This window comes from Patella vulgata, chromosome 1 (assembly GCF_932274485.2).
Source record: "Patella vulgata chromosome 1, xgPatVulg1.2, whole genome shotgun sequence".
NCBI lineage: Eukaryota > Metazoa > Mollusca > Gastropoda > Patellidae > Patella > Patella vulgata.
In genome coordinates this window covers 38,088,294-38,112,775 of record NC_065879.2, presented here as the reverse complement: position 1 = coordinate 38,112,775, position 24,482 = coordinate 38,088,294, and the positions used below count along the sequence as shown (strand labels likewise).

The following is a 24,482-nucleotide window of genomic DNA, read 5'->3' as shown; positions in this document are numbered from 1 at the left end:
TGTGTAAAACACGACTAAAAAATATTCATAAATAAAAAAGTTTTTTGTAAAAATTTAAATTTTCTAAATTTAGCGCCTAATATCTGCGAAGATTTGCCGAAAATCAAAAATCAAAAGTAGCGTAGCTATGTGCCCCGTCTCCGGCTATGCCAAAATGCATCGAAAGTTAAAATCCAATGATTATTGTTAAAATTACTGCAATATTTCTAAAAACGATAGCTTCGGTGATTTCGGACATTTCGCATTGTCGCAGAACGTTCAAAATAGCTTTATCCTCTAAGTCACACCCACTTTTCAGATAAAACCGAAGAAATCGTAACGTTCCGACAATCAGTTGCTGAGATCTACTCAAAACAAAAGAAGAATAATAATAATAAGAATAATAATTTTAACAAAAACAATAGTGTTTCACACAAGCTACGCAGTGTGAAACCCTAATAATAATTTTAACAAAAACAATAGTGTTTCACACAAGCTTCGCAGTGTGAAACCCTAATAATAATTTTAACAAAAACAATAGTGTTTCACACAAGCTACGCAGTGTGAAACCCTAACTAGAACTGCGAAGCAGTAATGACGGGTTTCACCGGTGCCACGTTACCCTTGAACTTATGTCACTTCCGGTACCAATGAAACCGTTAAACAGGTTTCCACATAAGCATTGCACACATGAAATAAAATGGACGCAGAAACAACCAAATCCAGCAATCAATTCATTTGCTACATGTCAGTGATCCTGTCAAAATTACATTACTTCCGGTGATAATGAAAATGTTAAATTGGTTTATGAAATCAGAAATAGCATCATCACATGGTGAAAATTTTATGTAAATCCTATAATCATTGCCACCTTTATAGACCAAAAACCTTGAAGAATGACTTGTAGAAAATCGCCTATTTCTCTGCAACCGTACAAGTTAGAAACCATTTTGAGGTATCTGTATGATCGAATGAGTTCATACTATTTGTTGATTGGAATCAAATATCATAATTTTAAAAACATTACAAATCTGATTCATTTGAATAAAATATCTGTTTTGAAGGCTAAAAATACAGTTTTTGCCAAAATGACGTTACTTCCGGTGATAATGAAAATCTTAAATTACTTGTATGAAATCGTAAATGGCATTATGTATGACACAGTGAAAATTTCATGAAAATCGAATAATAATTGACACTTTTATTGACAAAAAACCTTAAAAAGTGACCTGTTGAAAATTGCCTATTTCTCCGCAACTGAACAAGTTAGAAACCATTTTGTGATATCTATATGATCGTAAGGGTTCATTGTATTAGTTTATTTGAATCAAATATCAAAATTTTAAACAAATAACAAATATGACTCATTTGAATAAATTACTGGTTTCGAAGGCTATAAATACAATTTTTGCCCAAATTACGTCATTTCCGGTGATATTGAGAATGTTAAATTGGTTTGGCCTAGTTAAAATTGACATTACACATCAAATGGTGTCACTTTTATGAAAATCGAATAATAATTGACTCTTTTACAGGCAAACTAGCGTAAAAAGTGACTCATGCATAATTGCCCATTTCTCGGCAACTGCGCATATTACAAATTAATTTTCAAATACATTCTCTCCGTATAGATTATTGCTACGAGTTTATGAAAGTTACGAAGTAATATTTTAAAATATGAAAACGCTGGATGGGTTGTAAATAGCTTAATTTTACACCTTTTTTCACCTTTTAATCGAAATAGCCCGAAAACGGAATCGAAATTAAAAAAACTGGTCCCAACATTTTGTGCGCCTTTAAAGGGCGCACAATTTCAGTTATACCAGCTTTGAAAAAAATAATATTTGCTTTCGAAAAATGGTACCTAACTGTCAAAATTGTAGTTTTTTGTCAATTTACGCCACTTCCGGTGCCGACAGATAACACTATTGGTAACAAAAAAAATGACAATTGAGACAACGGAGCATATGAACTTTGTTTTATACAAATCGAACAATAAATAATTAATCTAGGACTGAAAAACTGAATTAGCCAATGGGGGCCAAGGAAAATTACCGAGACAAAAATTTTTCACATTTTTGCCCAAGTCAGAGGACTCGTTATATTTGTGTAAAACACGACTAAAAAATATTCATAAATAAAAAAGTTTTTTGTAAAAATTTAAATTTTCTAAATTTAGCGCCTAATATCTGCGAAGATTTGCCGAAAATCAAAAATCAAAAGTAGCGTAGCTATGTGCCCCGTCTCCGGCTATGCCAAAATGCATCGAAAGTTAAAATCCAATGATTATTGTTAAAATTACTGCAATATTTCTTAAAACGATAGCTTTGGTGATTTCGGACATTTCGCATTGTCGCAGAACGTTCAAAATAGCTTTATCCTCTAAGTCACACCCACTTTTTCAGTAAAACCGAAGAAATCGTAACGATCCGACAATCAGTTGCTGAGATCTACTCAAAACAAAAGAAGAATAATAATAATAAGAACTAGAACTGCGAAGCAGTAATGACGGGTTTCACCGGTGCCACGTTACCCTTGAACTAATGTCACTTCCGGTACCAATGAAACCGTTAAACAGGTTTCCACATAAGCATTGCACACATGAAATAAAATGGACGCAGAAACAACCAAATCCAGCAATCAATTCATTTGCTACATGTCAGTGATCCTGTCAAAATTACATTACTTCCGGTGATAAAGAAAATGTTAAATTGGTTTATGAAATCAGAAATAGCTTCATCACATGGTGAAAATTTTATGTAAATCCTATAATAATTGCCACCTTTATAGACCAAAAACCTTGAAAAATGACTTGTAGAAAATCGCCTATTTCTCTGCAACCGTACAAGTTAGAAACCATTTTGAGGTATCTGTATGATCGAATGAGTTCATTCTATTTGTTGATTGGAATCAAATATCATAATTTTAAAAACATTACAAATCTGATTCATTTGAATAAAATATCTGTTTTGAAGGCTAAAAATACAGTTTTTGCCAAAATGACGTTACTTCCGGTGATAATGAAAATCTTAAATTACTTGTATGAAATCGTAAATGGCATTATGTATCACACAGTGAAAATTTCATGAAAATCGAATAATAATTGACACTTTTATTGACAAAAAACCTTAAAAAGTGACCTGTTGAAAATTGCCTATTTCTCCGCAACTGAACAAGTTGGAAACCATTTTGTGATATCTATATGATCGTAAGGGTTCATTGTATTAGTTGATTTGAATCAAATATCAAAATTTTAAACAAATAACAAATATGACTCATTTGAATAAATTACTGGTTTCGAAGGCTATAAATACAATTTTTGCCCAAATTACGTCATTTCCGGTGATATTGAAAATGTTAAATTGGTTTGACCTAGTTAAAATTGATATTACACATCAAATGGTGTCACTTTTATGAAAATCGAATAATAATTGACTCTTTTACAGGCAAACTAGCGTAAAAAGTGACTCATGCAAAATTGCCCATTTCTCGGCAACTGCGCATATTACAAATTAATTTTCACATACATTCTCTCCGTATAGATTATTGCTACGAGTTTATGAAAGTTACGAAGTAATATTTTAAAATATGAAAACGCTGGATGGGTTGTAAATAGCTTAATTTTACACCTTTTTTCACCTTTTAATCGAAATAGCCCGAAAACGGAATCGAAATTAAAAAAACTGGTCCCAACATTTTGTGCGCCTTTAAAGGGCGCACAATTTCAGTTATACCAGATTTGAAAAAAATTTTATTTGCTTTCGAAAAATGGTACCTAACTGTCAAAATTGTAGTTTTTTGTCAATTTACGCCACTTCCGGTGCCGACAGATAACACTATTGGTAACAAAAAAAATGACAATTGAGACAACGGAGCATATGAACTTTGTTTTATACAAATCGAACAATAAATAATTAATCTAGGATTGAAAAACTGAATTAGCCAATGGGGGCCAAGGAAAATTACAGAGACAAAAAATGTTCACATTTTTGCCCAAGTCAGAGGACTCGTTTTATTTGTGTAAAACACGACTAAAAAATATTTATAAATAAAAAAGTTTTTTGTAAAAATTTAAATTTTCTAAATTTAGCGCCTAATATCTGCGAAGATTTGCCGAAAATCAAAAATCAAAAGTAGCGTAGCTATGTGCCCCGCCTCCGGCTATGCCAAAATGCATCGAAAGTTAAAATCCAATGATTATTGTTAAAATTACTGCAATATTTCTAAAAACGATAGCTTCGGTGATTTCGGACATTTCGCATTGTCGCAGAACGTTCAAAATAGCTTTATCCTCTAAGTCACACCCACTTTTCCGATAAAACCGAAGAAATCGTAACGATCCGACAATCAGTTGCTGAGATCTACTCAAAACAAAAGAAGAATAATAATAATAAGAATAATAATTTTAACAAAAACAATAGTGTTTCACACAAGCTACGCAGTGTGAAACCCTAATAATAATTTTAACAAAAACAATAGTGTTTCACACAAGCTACGCAGTGTGAAACCCTAATAATAATTTTAACAAAAACAATAGTGTTTCACACAAGCTACGCAGTGTGAAACCCTAATAATTTTAACAAAAACAATAGTGTTTCACACAAGCTACGCAGTGTGAAACCCTAAAAAACAATCATAATATGACAACATTAATTGAATAAAACTGCTATCCGACGAGATAACTATCGGCAAACAACTATACAGGCAATACAGGGGCGCTCAGTGTTATTTTGTGCATTTTATTACGTATTTTATTGACATTTATTGTCGGATGGGACTGTAAGTGGCGCCCTAGATTTCGCCCCCACCACCCTATTCACAACTTCTAGATCCGCTACTGGGAAGACCGCCGAATGCTGAATTGTTATCAATAATGATATTGCTCGTTCTCTGGTGACCGCAATGCTTCAAACCAAATTAAAAAGATCCGTCAAAGAATGTAACCTCTATCTCATTCACGAGGTTTTAGGCTAGGCTAAGCCAGGGGTTTGGATAACCCTAAAACAAAAGTCGCAGAAAGTTCATTGGCAACAATGCTTCTCACCATTTTTTTTTAAAATTCCGTTAAAAACTGTAGCCTCTATCGCTTTCAAACGGTTTTCGGCAAAGGACCTCAACCCTTGCCACCAAATTTGAAAGAAACCAATTAACTTTTAACGCGTTCACAAAATGTTCGGAAAACTCTGGTAGAGTCAATCATCTTGGGCCTACAATTTGAAAAAGACCAGTCAAAAACTGTAGCCTCTATCTTGCGTACAAGCCACTTGGATCTTTATACACAAGGTGCGATACGTTGAAAAGCAATGAAAACATACCTCTTTTATAAATGGATGAATTTAAATCACGTTTGAGAGATACGCGTTCATCTTGCAATTCCGAATTTAAAAACATCAGACTATGACGATAACACGTGAGAATGATGTTTACACGAGGGCGTATACGCACCACAGATCCATTCTCTCAAACACAATAAAATGAATTCGACAGACTGGGAAAGTTGAAATCCCGATTTTATGTGGAAGACACAACACCTGTACACCAAGAACGCAGCATTGACTTAATTCAAAGGGGCTGAGGGGTTGCATACCATCCAATCGGTTCCAGCAGTCGATCGTGCAATGTTAGCTTACTGTAGCATAAAGCTACTGTGACGGGTCATCGTGGGTTCATCAGTGCCGACATTGTTCGTCGATTACTTCGATCTGCCGGACTGCATGATTTACGTTAGATCAACTCTGACCCAACGTGATCAAGATCTCCACACCTCTATGGGTTTCTTGAGCCCAAACTACCTGACAGTGCTCGAAAGACTAGCTCTCGCAGGTGGACGCCATTTCCCCCAGGATCCCAAATAGCAAAATCCGTTGATTCTAAGAAGCAAACCAACGAGAGTGCATGGAGAAAGATCCTGCCTGAAATGTTATCTAAATTATTATTAGACAATTTAATTAACTGATCCAGACTATAATCAACTCTCGATACCATCGTTAGCCTGCGATCTTTAGTGGATTTGAATACATTTTATTTTGTATAATTTAATGTAAAAATGGATAATCGAGACTGTTAATTATAGAGCCTGCAGTTTTCTCTAAAACACTAAATTAAGAAATGTTATGTTAATTATAGAGTCTGCAGTTTTCTCTAAAACATTAAATTAAGAAATGTTATCTAAATTATTAATTAGACATTAATTAACTGATTCTGGCCATAGTCAATTCTCGATACCATCGTTAGCCTGCGATATTTAGTGGATTTGAATACATTTTGCGATGGATATTTTAACTTAAAAATGGATGATCGAGACCGTTAATTATAGACCCAACGTTAGTAATGATGATCTGGGTCAGCCATTTTCTGTTTTCATTATCAATTTTTTAAACTAATCTTGCCTAATGCCCCTTTAAATAATCATTTTATAAAATTTAATGTGCCGATTTGTTTTGCGATGTGCCGATTTAAACAATATGGCGATATAGCTGAATAATTTTGCGTTCCATTGTCGAGCGTCACGCCACTAATCAACCCCCCCCCCCCCAACACTTCATGTTGACCGATATCAAAGGTATTTAACCTCACTAAGCTTTTAACAATAGCACACTGTGTGTATATCACAATTTAAAACGTGAAGTCGAGTGACTAGAAGAAAAGTATAGTATAGCTTTATATAGTGCTAATATATTATCTTTAGTTATCGAGTTTTTGTCATTTACACGTGAATAATTGATAATTGAGATATATCGGTTGCGGATACTTATTGTTATCGGATAAAAGAGTCTTGATATAATTTCTGAATCAAAAATATACACCGATTTTTTTTTCTTACTATTTTAAAGGACAATATTCGTGCCAGTCATTATCACATATGTGATAGGGCTGGTTAAACACATTCCAAATATAATTTTAACATAGAGATCATTGCTACGATAGCTGAGTAATACAGTTTTCCAGAATTGGAAGTGACGAACGCCAAAGGAAAACACGAGTCATCTCTCTATATAACTGACTGATGTGACGAGTGATAACGGATATACGGGCGAATTTCTGCTCACTAATAATTCATTCGAAGACCAAAAGTTGTTGAATGAGATTGTGAGAGGATATCTGACAATTCATAAAAAGAATTGACTGCCACTAGATAAGTGAACACGAAAGAAAAACAGAAAAAGTCCGTGCATTACCATGTTTTTATAAGATATAGAATGAATATAAACAAGGGAATGTACGGACTATTTCTATTTTTCTCGTGTTCTCTTTTCTAATGACATTCAATTACTTTATTGAATTGTCGGGTATCCTCTTACAGTCCCATATATCAACTTTTGGTCTTCGAAGGAATTATTAGTGAGCAGAAATTCGGCCGTATATCCGTTATCACTCGTCAGTTATATAGAGATATGACTCGTGTTTTCCTTTGGCGTTCGTCACTTCCGACTCAGGAAACCTGTATTACTCAGCAATCGTAGCAATGATCTCTGTGTTAAAATTATATTTGGAATGTGTTTAACCAGCTCTATCACATATGTGATAATGACTGGCATCAATAGTGTCCTTTAAATATGACCATCAATTCTATATAAATAAAATCAAAGATGTCTGTGTGTGTGTTCGCCATCACACTTCGTCGCCTCGATCCACCCCAACATGTTGTATCAAATTAACCAAGATCCCGTGAATGTTTTAGGCCATCGAATTTGGGTCCCAGGTGAATCACGCTTCAAGGCGATCATATATACATGTATAATAACGTAAAAATCAGAAAATTTCATTAGCTGTAAAGGACTCCTGAATTTATATATTTTATTTGAAAACAGTTGCCAATCTTTAATTATCTGTTTTGTACATTATTTTATTTCTAAAGCGTAGTTCCCGAAAGTCTGCGATGGTTGGCTACCAAAGGCAAAATAGAAGAGGCAAAATAGAAGAGGCAAAAGTAGTTGTTGATGAAATTGCTCGATTTAACGGAACAACAGTTCCTGATAATACCCTTGCTATTCTAATAAAGGTGGCTGAGATGGAACGTCGGAATAACCAGGGAGAAAAGAGGTATACATATATAGATATCTACAGAGGAGTTCCAATGTTTAAAAAGAGTTTTTGTATACAGTACATCTGGTAAGTCTATGATCTTTATTAGCGTGCCTCTAATATAATTTTGTGATTTTCCATCTGTCATATTATTCTACCGACATTGTGTTTTAGGATGTCCTGTTCTGCAATTTATTATGGATTTGCCTTTGGAATCAGCAACTTTTCTGGTAATTTTTACTTAAATTTTTTCCTGATGAACATCATTGAAATATCGGGCATTGCTCCAGTCATCTACCTTTTAGGAAAGTAAGTTTGAATTTTTAAAATCCAAATATGACTAAACATGTGAAGTACTCATTTAAGGCTCAATTTAAATATAAACAGAATTGAAAGATAATTCAAATGCACCCATCTTTTGGTTATATTTCAGGATAGGAAGAAGGTACACCTGTGCCTTTGCTTTGTTCCTAGCTGCAGCATCTTGTATTGCTGCATTGATAACACAAGAAGGTTTGTTACATTTTAATAGAAAACAATGATACCGTCCATTAATATAGTTGAAGGATAGATTCAAAACGTGTATTGTTTACCAAATAAAGTCACATTTGCTAGATAGTGCAACTCGGGCAAGCGTAAGTTAGGTTTCGGTATTGAAAAACAAAGTGCTACACACTAAACTGAGTGCCTGTAAATCAATTGCCGGGAACCAATACGTACTAATTCTTAATGACACAGCTCAGCTGTGGACTGGTTATATATTAAAATGAATAGCTTAACATATAGTTGTATTCTATTTTGGGATATTCATATCGCCCCGCTGACTGCGCTCAGCCTGTCGTAAATAATTTTTAGCGTGTGCTTGGTAGTTTTAGGCCATGTCCATTAATCGTTGTACAATTAAACTGCACACTGGCGGCTAAAATAATATCTGTGTTCAAGGAATTAAAATATTCACGCCACCATAGTTACCATCAATAATATTGACCATAAACTCCCTAGAAAACTGAGTGTGATAATTCTACTCCGGGAGAAAAATAGCTAATGTGTGATCACAAATATTACATTTCTATCTTTAATATATTTTGTTTAATGTCTACTGTAGTTAATGATGAATCCAAGAGTTCTTTTTTATTACTGGAGTTTCCCGTTTTGCCAGAGTATTGACTGGTTCAGCATGGACGGCTTTAATTCTACTGACTAATGAATCTTATCCAACAGTCATCAGGTAATATTTGTTCAGTCAAGTATAATATACACCCAATACGATTCACCGTGATATTAAAAAAGGCGCGGTGGGTCTTCACAAGTTGAATGCAACTTATTAAAGCTCGATATATTCGAAGAAAGACCTTACCATCTGCACCCCAGTCATTATTTGATAAGACTCAATAATTTAGGGCTTTCGGATATTTCTTTTTTAGGTTTTTAATCTGGGGGATAAATAATAATTTCTAATTAACCCAGAAATTTGGTATCTTCCACGACCGGAAGGCGATTGCCATCCAAGTTAAGCTCCTGATCGGGATGTATACCTCGTTTCTGACAGAAATGCATGCAGTCTTGGATTTCGAAAAACAAAATTCATTTTCAGTTGCCCATTGTTGAATTGAATTCAAACAAAACAGCAACTTACGTTCGATTATCCGCATGACTGTAAAATTTAAGCACATTCTGAAATTCATCAACATACAGAGCGCCATTTGCACGCTCGGATAGTATAAATTTTTTAGCAAAAAGAGTTGGCGACAAAATTCTTCCTTTGGGAACTCCCATTTTCTGAGGAAATGGGTCGGAAAATAGCGTCCCAAGAATTTTTTTTTTAAATGATAACAGGTAAATGACCTCAAATTTATCAAGGAATCGCCTTGTCTATTTGGGTCTCGCTTTGTTTATTTATTTAGGCTGCCGTTACTAAAATTCAATTTTTCATTGATTTTTCCCATAGATATTTCATGGGTTATGGCCCAGGTAACACCATGGCTCGCATAGGTGGAATCCTGGCTCCTTTTATCTTCAGTTTGGTAAGTACGGAAATGGTTTTAATTATTTTGACATTTTGTTTTAAAAGGACAATCGACAGTTTTTTGGTTGTAAACAAATTAACGAGTGATCACACTGTTAAAGATGTATTATATAAGAGCTAAATCCGTCTATTGCAGGTCTTTTTCTGGCCTCAAATGCTATATAAATTACTCTTTAGACATTTATTCACATTGCATTTTCAATACATGTATATTTATTTTTCATTATCTATTTTTATAATAATATAGCAACAAAGGTCAGATCTTTTTCTAAATCTTACATTATGCATCTTTAATAGTACATGTACATGTCGTGTCGGGAATTACAAGGGACGGTCTTAAATATTACAAGGAAACGTCTTAAAATATTTACATACCCAGAGCTCTGAATTATTATTGAAAATTTCTCCAAACCTACTTTCTAAAACAAGCTTATTATGTTTTATCAGGGAAGTCATAGAATGGTACCTTACGTTATAATGGCCGTACTTATGGTATCGAGTGGTATATGTGGACTACTGCTACAGGAAACTAAAGATTTGGCTTTGGCTGATCTGATCAAAAACGATGTGGTAAAAGATATACGAGAACGACGAAAATCTAGCGTATATAATATTTCTGGAGGTTTGGAATCAAACGAGACGTCAGTTCAGTGTGGAGAAAAACCGGCTAAGGTTCTTAAAGACATTGAATACAGTACTCAGATGTAAAAGAAATGACACATATTTTGTGGGTGTGTTTTTAAAATCCAGGCACGATTACTGTCATAAACTTAACAGAATGTCAAGCTTATTGTATTCATATGTATTCGTATTTATATTTTAATATTCATCAACAATAGTTAATTTAATATGTCACTTTTAGTAAGAAAACTTGCTTTGCAATATATCTGAAAAATAAAAACCTGGAATACTTGTCGGGCTGGTTTTCTTAACATTTTCTGATTTCAGCCTACTTCTATAGACATTAAAAAGGATATACCATGTTAGTCCCCAAATGACATAAAATGAAACATTTCTTGTGTGTGTTTAGCTGTAGAAATAATCCTTACGGGTGATGCCCGTGGTATAATGTATTGAATTGTAAAAACTAGTGAATAAAAGCTGGGAAAAAAATATTGCGCGAGATTTAATTCTGAGAGTTTTACAAACATCGAGATACTCAGCGGTATCTGCTTCATTAACCAGTAAAACGTCCACATGGGACGGGGGAACGGTCAATTCTTTAGTGGAGTGAAATTTTTTTTACAGACCCTTAAAGATGCATTATACAAAATTTAAATAATGAGCTGGTCGTTCTTGCTTTTAGGCCTAATAGTTCAAAAAAGATAATGGCAAATGAAAATTTCATCCAAATTACCTTATTCGAGTGAAGATTAAGTGTTGAAGTTTTTACAAGATGTAGAGTAGATTGTTTAGTATCGTGGCAACGGTACTTGACAATCGAGATTAAGTCGCATATATCCATTCATGTGAATACAACCGATTACAAGGTTTATGCACTAAGAATGCATCTCCAGCATCAAAAGAAAATGCTATAATCTGTAAAGCGGTGATTGCATACGAAAAACTAAGTCCAATTCCAACCTCTTAAACAAACTCTCTGTATATTTTTTTTCAATTTTATGTAATTAAAATACATACACAAACAAATAAACAGTTTTATAACAAGACCGTGATTAAACTGTCTATATTTAGCATTCTGCTTCTTAATAGGTTTTAATTGTTTGCATATCTTTATTTCTGCTTTAAGAAAACTAGTCTCGCACACACAAAAATGTAATCGGTGTCCCAGTATAGTTAATAGACTCTAGAACCCATTTCTCGAAGACTTTCAGGGTTCACATACTAAACAAATCTTTGTTGTGCATTGTTACGTGTATATTTGCAGATAACTATATTGTCGATTAAAGACTGATGCATTAGCATTACTGAACTGAGGTCTTGAGCGTCATTAACAATGTAATATGGCCCATATAGCCGTCTACTCTTTCTAGAACACTACTAAACATGATTACATAATTAAGGAGTAGATAATATATCATTATTAAAAACAAAATTCACATACGAATTTGTAACAATAATTACACCAGAAATTTTTGTATACAGAGTTTAGAATTTAATTCGAAATTTCACTTTACATTTTTTTAATGCTCCCCGTTAGTCAAACTTCCATGAAAAACAAAAATCTTAACATTATTCTCTTATCGATAAATTGCTGGGGATGTTTTCAATCAAGGTGATTAAGCGAAGCACCTGTATCGTCTTAAAGACACAAGCACACTTAAAACTCTGCCAATCGTTGCTAAAAGCCATGTTTAATGCAATCAGAGGGCAAAAATAAACTGATACAGCTTGATAGACGATACGTTTTATTGACTTCACTAGCTGAAGAGCGCATCTAAGATCGATAACTCGCTCTTTAACGGATGACGGCAAGATGGTGATCGCTAACGTAGCCTACTCACTGAGGTTATTTCAGATCTCATATTTGTACACCTGTGCTTCGATTTAATAATTCTCCATAAAAGATCAAAGTTTAATAATGGATATTACTTTAAGGATAGTTCTTCAGCCACAACCATCATGGGTAAGATTTTGTCATTCTTTATTTAAAAAAGAAACGCCAACAAATATTGGTATATTCGAATCTGACAAACTCATAACAAGAGTCGCATACCATTGGGTTTGGTGTGGTGTGGTGTGGTGTGGAGGAGGAGGGGTGGGGGATCGGTTAATTCGTCTACATGTATATTATACATTTTATTTGATTTATTTTCACCAAGTAAAAGTAACGAACTCTTCGGGTTTCTCAAAACTAGTATGTTAACTAGAATTCTTAAATTATATCGTCAAATATTATCAATTATCCCAAAAGATGATTTTACTATTTCTTTTGAATTCCATTTTGAATAATTTGGTTTTAATATATCAGGTCGAACCTTACCCGTCCCAGTTGCTTGTGAAGTGTGCGGTGATAAAAGCTATGGAAAACATTATGGGGTGTTTTGTTGCGACGGATGTAGCTGCTTTTTCAAAAGGAGTATTCGGAAAAAAATATCTTACACATGTATAGGTAAGCACAATGACATATTTCTGTGTTGTATTCTGTTAAAATATAATATCTATTTATTAAACATTTATTGTAAAATTATTTAACTGAAGAGGTAGTCAGATTCACCTTCTAGTAAGATAACAAGGGCTTGCACATGGGCTATTTGTAATGTCATGGTTTAAATTATAAGTATAAAGTATTCACACAAATGTTGTATGTATAATGTTGAAAATAACTATAATTATATTACTATAAACTGCCGGTTATTTGTCTTAGAAACAATGGATAACAAGTTTGCTTTAAATCTATTGTCTTAATTTAGCTTTTAATTAATGCAACATATGCTTAAAAAGCTATATCTGAAAGAGAGATAGAGAGAGAAAGAGAGAGAGAGCAATTACTTATTTTGTAAGTTGTTTGCTGGTAGGCCTATATATAATTTAAAAAAATACTATATTTTTCATAGGTAAAGGAAGTTGCATAATAGACAAGGCCCGGCGAAATTGGTGTCCTTTTTGTAGACTGCAAAAATGCTTTCAAATAAATATGAATAGAAACGGTAAGTCAGTTTTGGTATATTTTTGACATCAATTAATAAATAATATTTTGCATACTATACTATACTCAATTCAAAAAAAGTAGGGGATATTGAAACGCAAATACCTATTCAGGTTGTGATATGATAAATAGACATGGACATTTGACATGCTTTGAGAGTAGCGCCATACACGTGGGAGGGGTTCATCCCCTACTTTTTTTTGAAGAGTATATATATATATGTTTTTAACAAATTTAACACTATACATACCTTACTTTGTCGCACTATTTTAATTAAATGAATCTGTTAAATATTATTTCGGAATAAGAACGTACATATTTTTGATATATTCTTTAATGTATTTGTTTTCAACATTGGTTGCAATTTTTTTTAAAATTTAACACAGGGCTGATTCGTATAAACAAAAGGAATCAACTAATCAACTTGAAATAAACACGAGATGAAATTTGTTTTATAACGCTAATGCGAACCTGATTAATGATAATTATGTCCTGTGTCCATCCATTTGGCTTATATAACGTATATGTAAAATAGTTTAATTTAATGTAGCTAAGTCCGTAACTCAATATCATCCAAAATCTTCGACATTGAAAACACGATTTTATTTTTGCAATTTAAATCAGCATTGGTGTTGTGATCTTACCTGGAAAAGATGGGCTTCTGATCCAATATTTAAGACAAAATAAATATTTTAACATTGGTACACGAATCGTGTACCATAATGCGTTACAGCGCCATTTGTAACAAGGTGCTCAAAGAATGAGACTAGACATATTCCACAAGTCACGTCAAACGGTGATATATTCTTATTTGGAGAGCATGCGCAATAAATAATATCGGTGTTGACTGGAATAATCAGATGCCAGAAACTGACTTACGGTTGAGACTTCTGGCGTATTTCGCCGAACATAACTGATGACACTTCACAGTAAAACGGACACGATTGAATGTAAAACAGTTTATATAAATTCATATTACATTATTATATGTGTTGCGACTCATTTGTGCCATTTTCTAGGTCCAAAATATTAGCGATTTAGCTCCTTTAAAGGCTCAATACCACTCTTGTTGTAACTGAATAATATGTCCCAATCTTTATTCTGGTAAACAAATTGTACTATTTTAGAATATTTCAATTAATTGATGATACAAATTTCATCTTAACACACCTTATTTAAAAATTTTGAAAAATTCAACATAATGGTTTGAAACGTCTAACGTAAACCTTTTCAAATGAAACTTCGATTTAAAAATATTTTCGAACCCCCTGGACAAGTAAAATAGGATGTAATGGATAATTTACACAACAGGTAGGACACTTAAACATCTAGTACTTAGATAGAGATATTATTTATTTTCTGGAGCTTTCAAGCCAGCAAGAGTGTTATTGTCCCTTTAAATCTATAAAAAAAGGTAATCAACATAAGAGTAAAGTGAATAGCATTGTTCCACAGGAATTCAACCTCTAATCCATACGAATTTTGATTCCGATACTGCACATCATTATTTATATATTATTAAAGTGTTTTCAAATCTAATTAAAATATAGATTTATATTTCGTTTCGTTTTTTATACTTTCGATAGCCTACATTAAATGTAGATCTAACAAGTTATAGTGGGAGTTTACGTTCTATGACGTCAGGTACCAAGCAAGCGACATTTGACCCGATTACGTCAGTCATTCGATTAACCAATTAGCGACCGCCATGTATTTTTTTTTATCTACTTTTGCTTTGTTTTGATTTCTATTGCCGCTAATGTCTACCCACAGTTCCGCGCAAAAAAGGTCAAACGCTCGATTCGACAAACCATTTGATTGGCTGACCCTCATTTCAAGCAGAACACGAGTTAAATAACAACGCCTCCAGATCCAAGTGTAGTAAAGAGCTAGTAAAATCGAAATTTTGAACTATAAAAACGAAACGAAATTGGATCTGTGTTTTAATCAGATTGAGTGTTTTCGTAACAATAATTGCAAAGCGCATGTATGTATATCTTTAGAATGATTTATTTTGAAAATTAATACTTGATTGAAGGGTTATTTCATACATTCATCTTTCGAAACTAAAAAGCCATATCATGATGCTTGGAAGAAAAGAAAGTATTATAATAGATATTTGAAAATGTATTCGGTTATAATTATACCCGCGTTCATTTATATATTAAAGATACATTATGGGAGATATTTATAGAGAGTTGGTCATTCTTGCTATAACAGTTCAAAAGTAGATAATGAAAGAAGAATATATTGAAAAATTCAGTCAAATTACTTTATTCTGAACATAGTTATCATCGTTGTAATATTTGCCTAGAAATGGTAGCGAAATGTGTCTTCACCGTCGCCGAACGTTTGATTGACAGGCGTTAACTCCACCTACATATCTCGATTATCAAGTAAAGTTTTCACTGGCATACGGAAACGCTTTACAGCGGCCTCGCTAAGTACACTCTATCATTTAGCCTCGATCTTACTGACGTATTTTCATCAGGTTACCCCTTATCTGATTTAATCAATTAGTAAAATCCTATTTAAATCCGAGCTGTAGCCGAGCCATCCGTGGGTCTACAGAGTTGATTTTGGTCTTGTTGTTTAAATAAAGATCTAATTTATAATTTCTATAACATCTGAAGCCTAAATTAAGACTTGCAATAATCAGATTTAGCTCTTGCATAATGCATGTTTAATTTTACTTGGATGTTATATTAATCCATTTTATATATTCTATAAATGGTTATCGTCCAGTGACCATAGTATGATAAATATTCGTCGCTTTCTTGGTAAACTTTAAAAAGGGCCACGCGAAATCTGAATTTAAGCAAGTTGTAGAGGAAAATTCACTCGAAACTGCAAAATTATACAAAACGGTTCAAAATCACTCCAAACTTTGGAAATGTGCCGACTTTTTAAGGAGCAAAATGAGCTCTAACGGCAAACTTTCTCGGGCTTTTTTTCCCTAGAGGAAACCACGGCGGTGGGTTAGGAACTGGCTCAATGACCTGTAGGTCTGAAGTTCGATCCCGGTATTGACCGAAAAAATTCTAGATTTTCCATCTTGGTTTCCCCATGCATGACAGTGGAGCATCGCGTAAGGAACAACTTTTAGTCGTTCGCAAGCACTAACAGAAACCTTATAAGTAGAAATTCGATGACGGGGAAAAATTTCGTCATACCACACCAATTCATATCATTTCGCCCCTTGGACGCAGAGGAGATATTCTTCTGATGGCCGTTACACAATCTTACCCCTCTTGTCGAGGCCGTCCCACAACATCACTACTAAAACATCTTTAATTCATCCAAACTGACCTAAAGTCAAGACTAAAAAGGCCCCACAAACTACGTGAGAACATCTAGGGGCCCCGTGCCAGCCATACTCGATGCTGCTTCACAGTGCATCCGTGCTTCGACTGTATGCGATATTTCAAATTTCATTTAGTTCTCTTCGCGAAGCTGGAACGTGCATAGTTTGCTGTGCTACGAAAGAGTCTTTCGGACGTATAATATGGAATTAAGATGAGTATTGTAGTTAAATTGTACAATTATCCAATAATTTCAGCTGTGCAAGAAGAGAGGGGCCCTAGAAAAAATAAGGGTACCAGAAAGAGTGTTTACGTGCACAGCAGACGAGCACCGATTGGATCTGTAACAACCCATCAACCAACCAACAGCAGTGTAACAACCATTGATACACAAGCTAATATATCCAATCAGATGCATAGATTAATATGGAGCTCATACTACAGCGCCTTTAAACCAGTGATTCCTCGGAATCCGTTCTTGACCTGGCACGTGACACCAATTCCCTCGCTTCTTTTTCAGTCCGATGGAGCCAGCGCCTCGACCTCGATATCGCCTACAGGTAAATTGTGATTTTCGTTAAATGTTGTACGTTAGATAGGCCTATGTATTTTTGCAAGGCATTTTTTTAGATAATGAATTGTACATCGCACACCATTATTCTTTTATTAGGCCCGAAATATAACGGCGTACATGTTTGTGTTAGCAACAATTCGTTTTTAACAATTTCCTCATAATAATTATATTTATTGTCACAAGCTATTACCGGCAATGACAGTTAAAGATTGTGCTTTTGTCTGCACAGAGCTATTCGCTATTTTAAAGGGACAATAACACTCTTGCTGGCTTGAAAGCTCCAGAAAATAAATAATATCTCTATCTAAGTACTAGATGTTTAAGTGTCCTACCTGTTGTATAAATTATCCATTACATCCTATTTTACTTGTCCAGAGGGTTCGAAAATATTTTTAAATCGAAGTTTTATTTGAAAAGGTTTACGTTAGACGTTTCAAACCATTATGTTGAATTTTTCAAAATTTTTAAATAAGGTGTGTTAAGATGAAATTTGTATCATCAATTAATTGAAATATTCTAAAATAGTACAATTTGTTTACCAGAATAAAGATTGGGACATATTATTCAGTTACAACAAAAGTGGTATTGAGCCTTTAACGTTATACAACCAACCGAAATTGAGATAGATTACTTTTCTGCACCGGTCAGACTAATGAAAACGGGAATCTTTTGTGCTATCCTAACGACTAGACGCAGTTCCGTGCAAAGCCATCCACCATACACAACTACCAAGGGGGTAACCACACCAGAAAATCTCGATGAACTTTCTCGGCCATCACCGGGAGCTCATCGAGACCTCATGTGTATATTAGATGTCGTTACGGTTTTTGGCCCCACCTTTTGTCTGTCTGTCCGTCTATCTGTCCGTCACACATTTTGGGACACAATAACTCTCCTTCTAATTGAGCTAGAATGTTCAAACTTGGTGTAGGTGTTTATTAGGATAAGCAGAGTGATGAAACGTAGTGTATAGTTTCATTACATCAATACCTTGACTAAGTTCGATAATGAACATTTTCTGCTTAGGATAAGCAGAGATAAGCAATTTGATTGGTTAATGCTCTGCGGCACGATAACTTTAGTTCTAATTAAGTGAGAATGAAGACACTTCGTGTATGGTTTTATCACATGAATACCTCGACTAACTTCGATAATGGGCATTTTCTGTTCAGGGTAAGCAGAGTGATAAGCAATTTGATTGGTCGAGACTTTGGAACACAATAACTCTCTTTCTAATTGAGGTAGAATGTTCAAACTTGGTGTTGGCATTCATTAGGTGAATGCCTTGATCGAGTTCGATGATAAACATTGTCTACTTACTGTAAGCAGAACTAAGCAATCTGATTGGTTGATGCTTTGGGGCATGAGTGAGAGTGATGAAACTTTTGAGTATAGATTCATTATATCATTACCTTGACTAAGTTAGATGATGAGAATTTTTTGCTTAATCTAAGGAGCGATAAGCAATTTGATTGGTCAAGACTTTGGAACGTAACAAGTCTGCTTTTAATTGAGGTAGAATGTTTAAACTTGATATGTTCATTAGGTTAATGCCTTGACTGAGTTCAATGATTAACATTTTGAGCTACGCTGAGCTAAGCAATTTTATTGGTCGATACTTTAGGACAAGATAACTTTGATTCTATCTGATAGAGAGTGATGAAACTTAATGTATAGTTGATAATCAGTTTGATTACTTGATACTTTGAAAAAAATGAATGTTCGATTAATTAATATGCGTCATCTATTTATTTTGGGATATCGGCGGGGGACATAAGCCTCACTGTTGGCTTGTTTTTATTTTAGGAACAATATATGATACGAAGGCAATGACTTTGTCCATCTGTCAACAGATATTAGTCTCATCATTTAGAAGATTACATTACAATCGAATATTTAGATCACTATATCCTCATGATCAGATGATACTGGTGGAAAGAAAATGGAGTGAACTTTTTCTTTTTTCAACAGCCTACTGGCCCATGGATGTTTCCCAATTACTACAGAACATGGTAAATATAAATATGTTAAATGAACACCAGATGGTATTGTTAAAGGGACAATACCACTCTTGCTGGCTTGACAGCTCCAGAAAATAAATAATAGCCTTATTCTAAGTATTAGATGTTTAAATGTCCTACCTGTTGTGTAAATTATCCATTACATCCTATTTTACTTGTCCAGAGGGTCCGAAAATATTTTTAAACCCAAGTCACATTTGAAAAGGTTTACGTTAGGCTTTTCAAATCATTTAGTTGAATTTTTACAATTTTTTAAATTAGGTGTGTTAACATGAAATTTGTATCATCAATTAATTGGAATATTGTAAAATTGTACAATTTGTTGACCAGAATGAAGATTGGGACATATTATTCAGTTACAACAAGAGTGGTATTGAGCCTTTAATTAATGATTGAGCTGGTGTTAAACAATATAATATACTTACAAGATTGTATAGCTTGTTGGTGATTTTCACGGATACACGGGTGTAGAATTTGTATGCAATTTTAGTTTTGATTGTAAAACAGTACTGGAGCTGTTTAAAGTAAAGGTAGCCTTAAAATTACTATACTGTTACAAATCATGGGGCGACGGGGATATTTGTTAGTCACATGTCTATATAAAGTCTCAGCATTTTATTATGCTTACTTTTATGTTAGTGTTAGACCTTGCTTAATTACAGCAATTTTGTTTAGGGTTCAGGTAATGAAGATATCACCAATTTCAAGAAGATAATAGCAGCTTGCCAATCACTACAGGTTGATTCAAATGAGCTGCCTTTTCTGGAAACTATAATAGTTTTACGTAATGGTAAGTGGAGTTAGTTCCCCTTGATCAACACGCCATCAGCCACGAGTTCGGAAGCAGCGAATGTAACTTAAAAAAACGTTGACTACAATTTGTTATCGCGAACAAATATTAGAACAAATATTGCAAACTCCAAAATGGCCAATCATGACTTGCGAAGACAAAATTTGACCAAATTTGATTGAAGTATCCACATATTTGAACTATTTCTCCCAAGGGACATGTCTTGTTTTTTCTAATAATATATTATGTCTTCATTTTCAGATCAAATTTTGAAGCTCATAGAAAGTTCTAAAGTAGAAACGTTACAGGATCAAGCTCAACTAGCCCTTGCACATTACGAGAGTCACGCTCACCATGAGAAGCCTGCGAGATTTGGTAAAATGTTACTGACATTGCCTATTTTAAAAACCCTAAATGCTGACACAGTACAGAGAATGTTCTTTACTGGACGAGATGGAGTATTTGACATGAAAAAGTTTATAGTATCGTATTACACATGATTTGTTATACACGTGATTGAAGCGTGCAAGTCAACGCGTCTGCCTGCAGCACTTGAGTTTGTCGTTAAAATAATCATTCAGATTTATTGATTTTTTAATTTGCCAACATTCGAATGTGCCGACACTACTAACCGTCTGGCAGTCAATTGATTTTCAACGATCTTTGACAATAACTTCCCGAGAGTCCACGAAATCTTATTAGCACATTATAGGCCTCAATTTGTGATCCAATCCTTTCAAAATGTGGGTCGGATGTTTAAGCCATTCAAAGGAAGAAGTCTATGGATTTTTCGCCATTATGAATCGTAGATATATATACCCCTTTGTTATGAAATCTACGAACGTCGGTCTATCGTTCACATTTCTTGTTAGTTGTCATACGTTAGATGCAATAGTAATCCATATACTATATTTTGATTGTCTACCTGATTGAAACGAAGAAGACTGTTCGCTTTTACATTTTCGATAATAACTTCTAGAGTTATTCCCCTTTATTTTGAAATCTGGTTATCGCCTTATCGAATGCAGCTATTAATATTTCTGAAATTCATCCGACAGAAAGGAAAAACCCTATTGATTTTCAACGATTTTTGATATTAACGCCCACTGTTACCACCCTTTGCACGAAATCATGTTAGCATCTTAAAGTAGCTAAGTCTCTAACTCAATATCATCCAAAATCTTCAACATTGAAAACACGATTTATTTGTCAAATTAAATCAACATTCATGTTGTGATCTTACCGGAAAAGATGGGCTTTTGATATCCAATTTTTAAGACAAAATAAACATTTTACCATTGGTACACGAATCGTGTACCATAATGCGCTTCAGCCCCAGTTGTATCAAGAGACTCGAGGGACGAGGCTAGACACATTGCACCAAATCAAACGGCGTATGTAGACTGGATTAACCAGGCGCTAGAAATTTGCACTCGCTTGAGACTGCTCGCTTATTTCGCCGAACATAACCGATTTGAAATTGGAGTAAAAACGGAAACCATTGAATGTAAATCAGTTTATATACATTCATATTACAGTATTATATGCGTTGCGACCCACTTTTGTCAATTTCTAGGTCCCAAATGTTAGCGATTTAGCTCATTTTAGCTCTGTTATGATGATTCGACCATCTTAATAGAAAGTATCCGCCCATCTATCCTTCACGTTCCATTTTTAATATACTATAGGTTACAACAATCTATATAATTTCTTAAAATTGATATGATTTGTATATCTCTAAAAACGAAGGAACCTGTTGATTTTCAACTTTTTTCAATAGTCATTCCAGAGTTATTCGCCTTTGTTACGAAACTGTAGCTTCGACAATTTTATTATGAACTGAGGTTTTTATTTTTTGTAATTTTTGCTTAGTTGTTTAGCTCGTAACTGCTCATAACTTAACTGCTGGTAGCGTGTTTTTCGTTGTCTGAAAAATAATGTTTATCAGTGATAAATGTGTGTATTGTGTTTATTTAGACTATAATTAACTATAATAATATGCCTTCTGAATAGACCAATGTGCGTCGGAGGTCGTACATAACATGGAATGTTTGCCTTTAAAAAGGCTGACAATTTAGAAGCCTTGTATACTTACTCTTAAGAGCAAAATGCCACTTATGTTTCTGCTATAGGATTGTGCAGTAATTTAAAGTACATGTAAAAAGATGTGTTAATTTCCAAGAAAATAAAATGCATGCTATATTTATTTATCATAAACCACCTCCAGCCCAGGACACACGTTTAGCATAGTAGGTCGTCAGATAAAGCTTTGTGCATGACCTTGTGATGGAAGATAATTCTTATAAACCAGATGAGGAGGCGAACCCCAAATTGGGAACCAAGATAAGGGAAACTAATTGGTGATCTTCACCCTCTTTGAAAATGAACTGATGATTCTCTCCCCATTGACGACAGTGTAGAAAATTCCAGCTCCAGTCTGTAATCAAAACCCTATAAATCGTTTCAATTAGTTATATAGAAGGTGATGACCATCATGTACGCAACAAGGGGCTCACTCTGGAACACCTGGTGTTATTCGTTTCATAAGGACGTTCGACAAGTTAGTAGTTTTAAGTTGTGCATTTGGGTTCAATCAAAACACTTTATGGCGTAAGATCTTCAGTAGCCAAATCGGCGCAGAAACGTGGATCGTTAAACACCATTTCATTTGATTTCAAATTGATGTGGATAAGGTGCAGCCATATGGTCCAGGTGCAAAATTTCAAACAAACATAATAATTGAAGACGTCAGAAGTGTGTTACGCCCGTTTTTCCGTGCAAGGAAATTTAATGTTAGGTGAGGTTATTCGGTAGTGCAACTATATATTCAATGATTTTGCTTGCGACCCTGTCCACTACCCGATGTATACCTTAACGTTCAGGTTATCCCAGTTTCTTTGAAATCCACTTTGCCAGTGACATTCACTTTATTCTAATATTTTGAAGAGTTCAGGGAAGAACGATCTAAATCATATATTTGACTTTTCGCATAAAAGGCAAAACACTTTTGGACGAGAATGTTTGGCATGAACAGAACAAAGAGTGGGTTTAATTACAACTTCAAAATGATGTCTAATACGAATCATAATTACCATTACAACAACTGACTTCCACTTTTCAGCCAAATTAAAGTAGCTAAGTCTCTAACGCAATATCATCCAAAATCTTCGACATTGAAAACACGAATTAATTGTCGGTTTAAATCAACATTGATGTTGTGATCTTACCGGGAAAAGATGGCCTTCTGATATCCAATATTTAAGACAAAATAAACATTTTACAATTGGTACACGAATCGTGTACCATAATGTGTTTCAACGCTAATGGTAATAAGGGACTCGAAAAACGAAGCTAGGCACATTCCACAAGTCATGCCACACGGCGACGCTATATTCTTATCTGGAGAGCATGCTCAATAAATACTATCGGCGTAGGCTGGAATTACCAGACGCTAGAGATTTCCATTCGATTGAGACTTCTAGCGTATTTCGCCGAACCCAACTGATTAGAAATTACAGTAAATATAGAAACGATTGATTGTAAATCAATTTATATACATTCATATTACATTATTGTATGTGTTGCGACCCATTTGTGTCAATTTCTAGATCCCAAATATTAGCGATTTAGCTCCTTTAAGGTCAAATAAAGGGTACGATGGACGTATTTGTCCGGGAGGCCATTTCAGAAGGGCCTTCGTTCGATGTGAATCCGAGCGTTTTTACCTGAAATTGATTGTACCACAGAAAGCTTATACAATTTGCTACCAGATGGCGCCATTAACCGGGGTTCGTTGAAAAAATGACTTAGATCGTTCTTCCCCGGGGCTCTTCATTTGGTTTACGGATAATTAAATCAAGGGAGGTAAATGGTTTACTGAATACGGATGCAGACCACTATTTATTTCCCTATTGACATTTTAATGCTTGTTGGGCTGAATGCTTTTCACTTCAGACAGAGCAATAACTGGCATTGTCTTTTCTCCCAAGTTTGTATGAGATTGACCACTGACAATTTGAAATTCACAAACTTGAAGTAACACATCAAAAACAAGTAAAATTTAGACATTTTAAATATCCAAAGTACATATCACCGTCACCAAAATCAACAAAAATGGCCATCTAAAAGTGAGAGAGAAAGACTAGTATTTGAAAT

The 24,482-nt window shown here is 34.4% G+C and overlaps 1 long non-coding RNA gene and 1 other non-coding gene across 2 annotated transcripts; both read left to right on the top strand.

Moving 5' to 3' along the window:
• The first annotated feature begins 7,588 nt into the window (after positions 1-7,588).
• LOC126819209 (uncharacterized) lies at positions 7,589-11,113 on the top strand. The gene is made up of 7 exons (XR_007679546.1): positions 7,589-7,681; positions 7,838-8,091; positions 8,179-8,313; positions 8,438-8,517; positions 9,110-9,232; positions 9,953-10,028; positions 10,478-11,113. It is a non-coding gene; the product is annotated as an uncharacterized LOC126819209 (long non-coding RNA).
• A 2,370-nt stretch (positions 11,114-13,483) lies between these two features.
• On the top strand, positions 13,484-22,534 carry LOC126810031 (uncharacterized). The gene is made up of 5 exons (XR_008788726.1): positions 13,484-13,641; positions 17,200-17,502; positions 19,323-19,528; positions 20,213-20,327; positions 20,589-22,534. It is a non-coding gene; the product is annotated as an uncharacterized LOC126810031 (transcript).
• Positions 22,535-24,482: the final 1,948 nt, after the last annotated feature.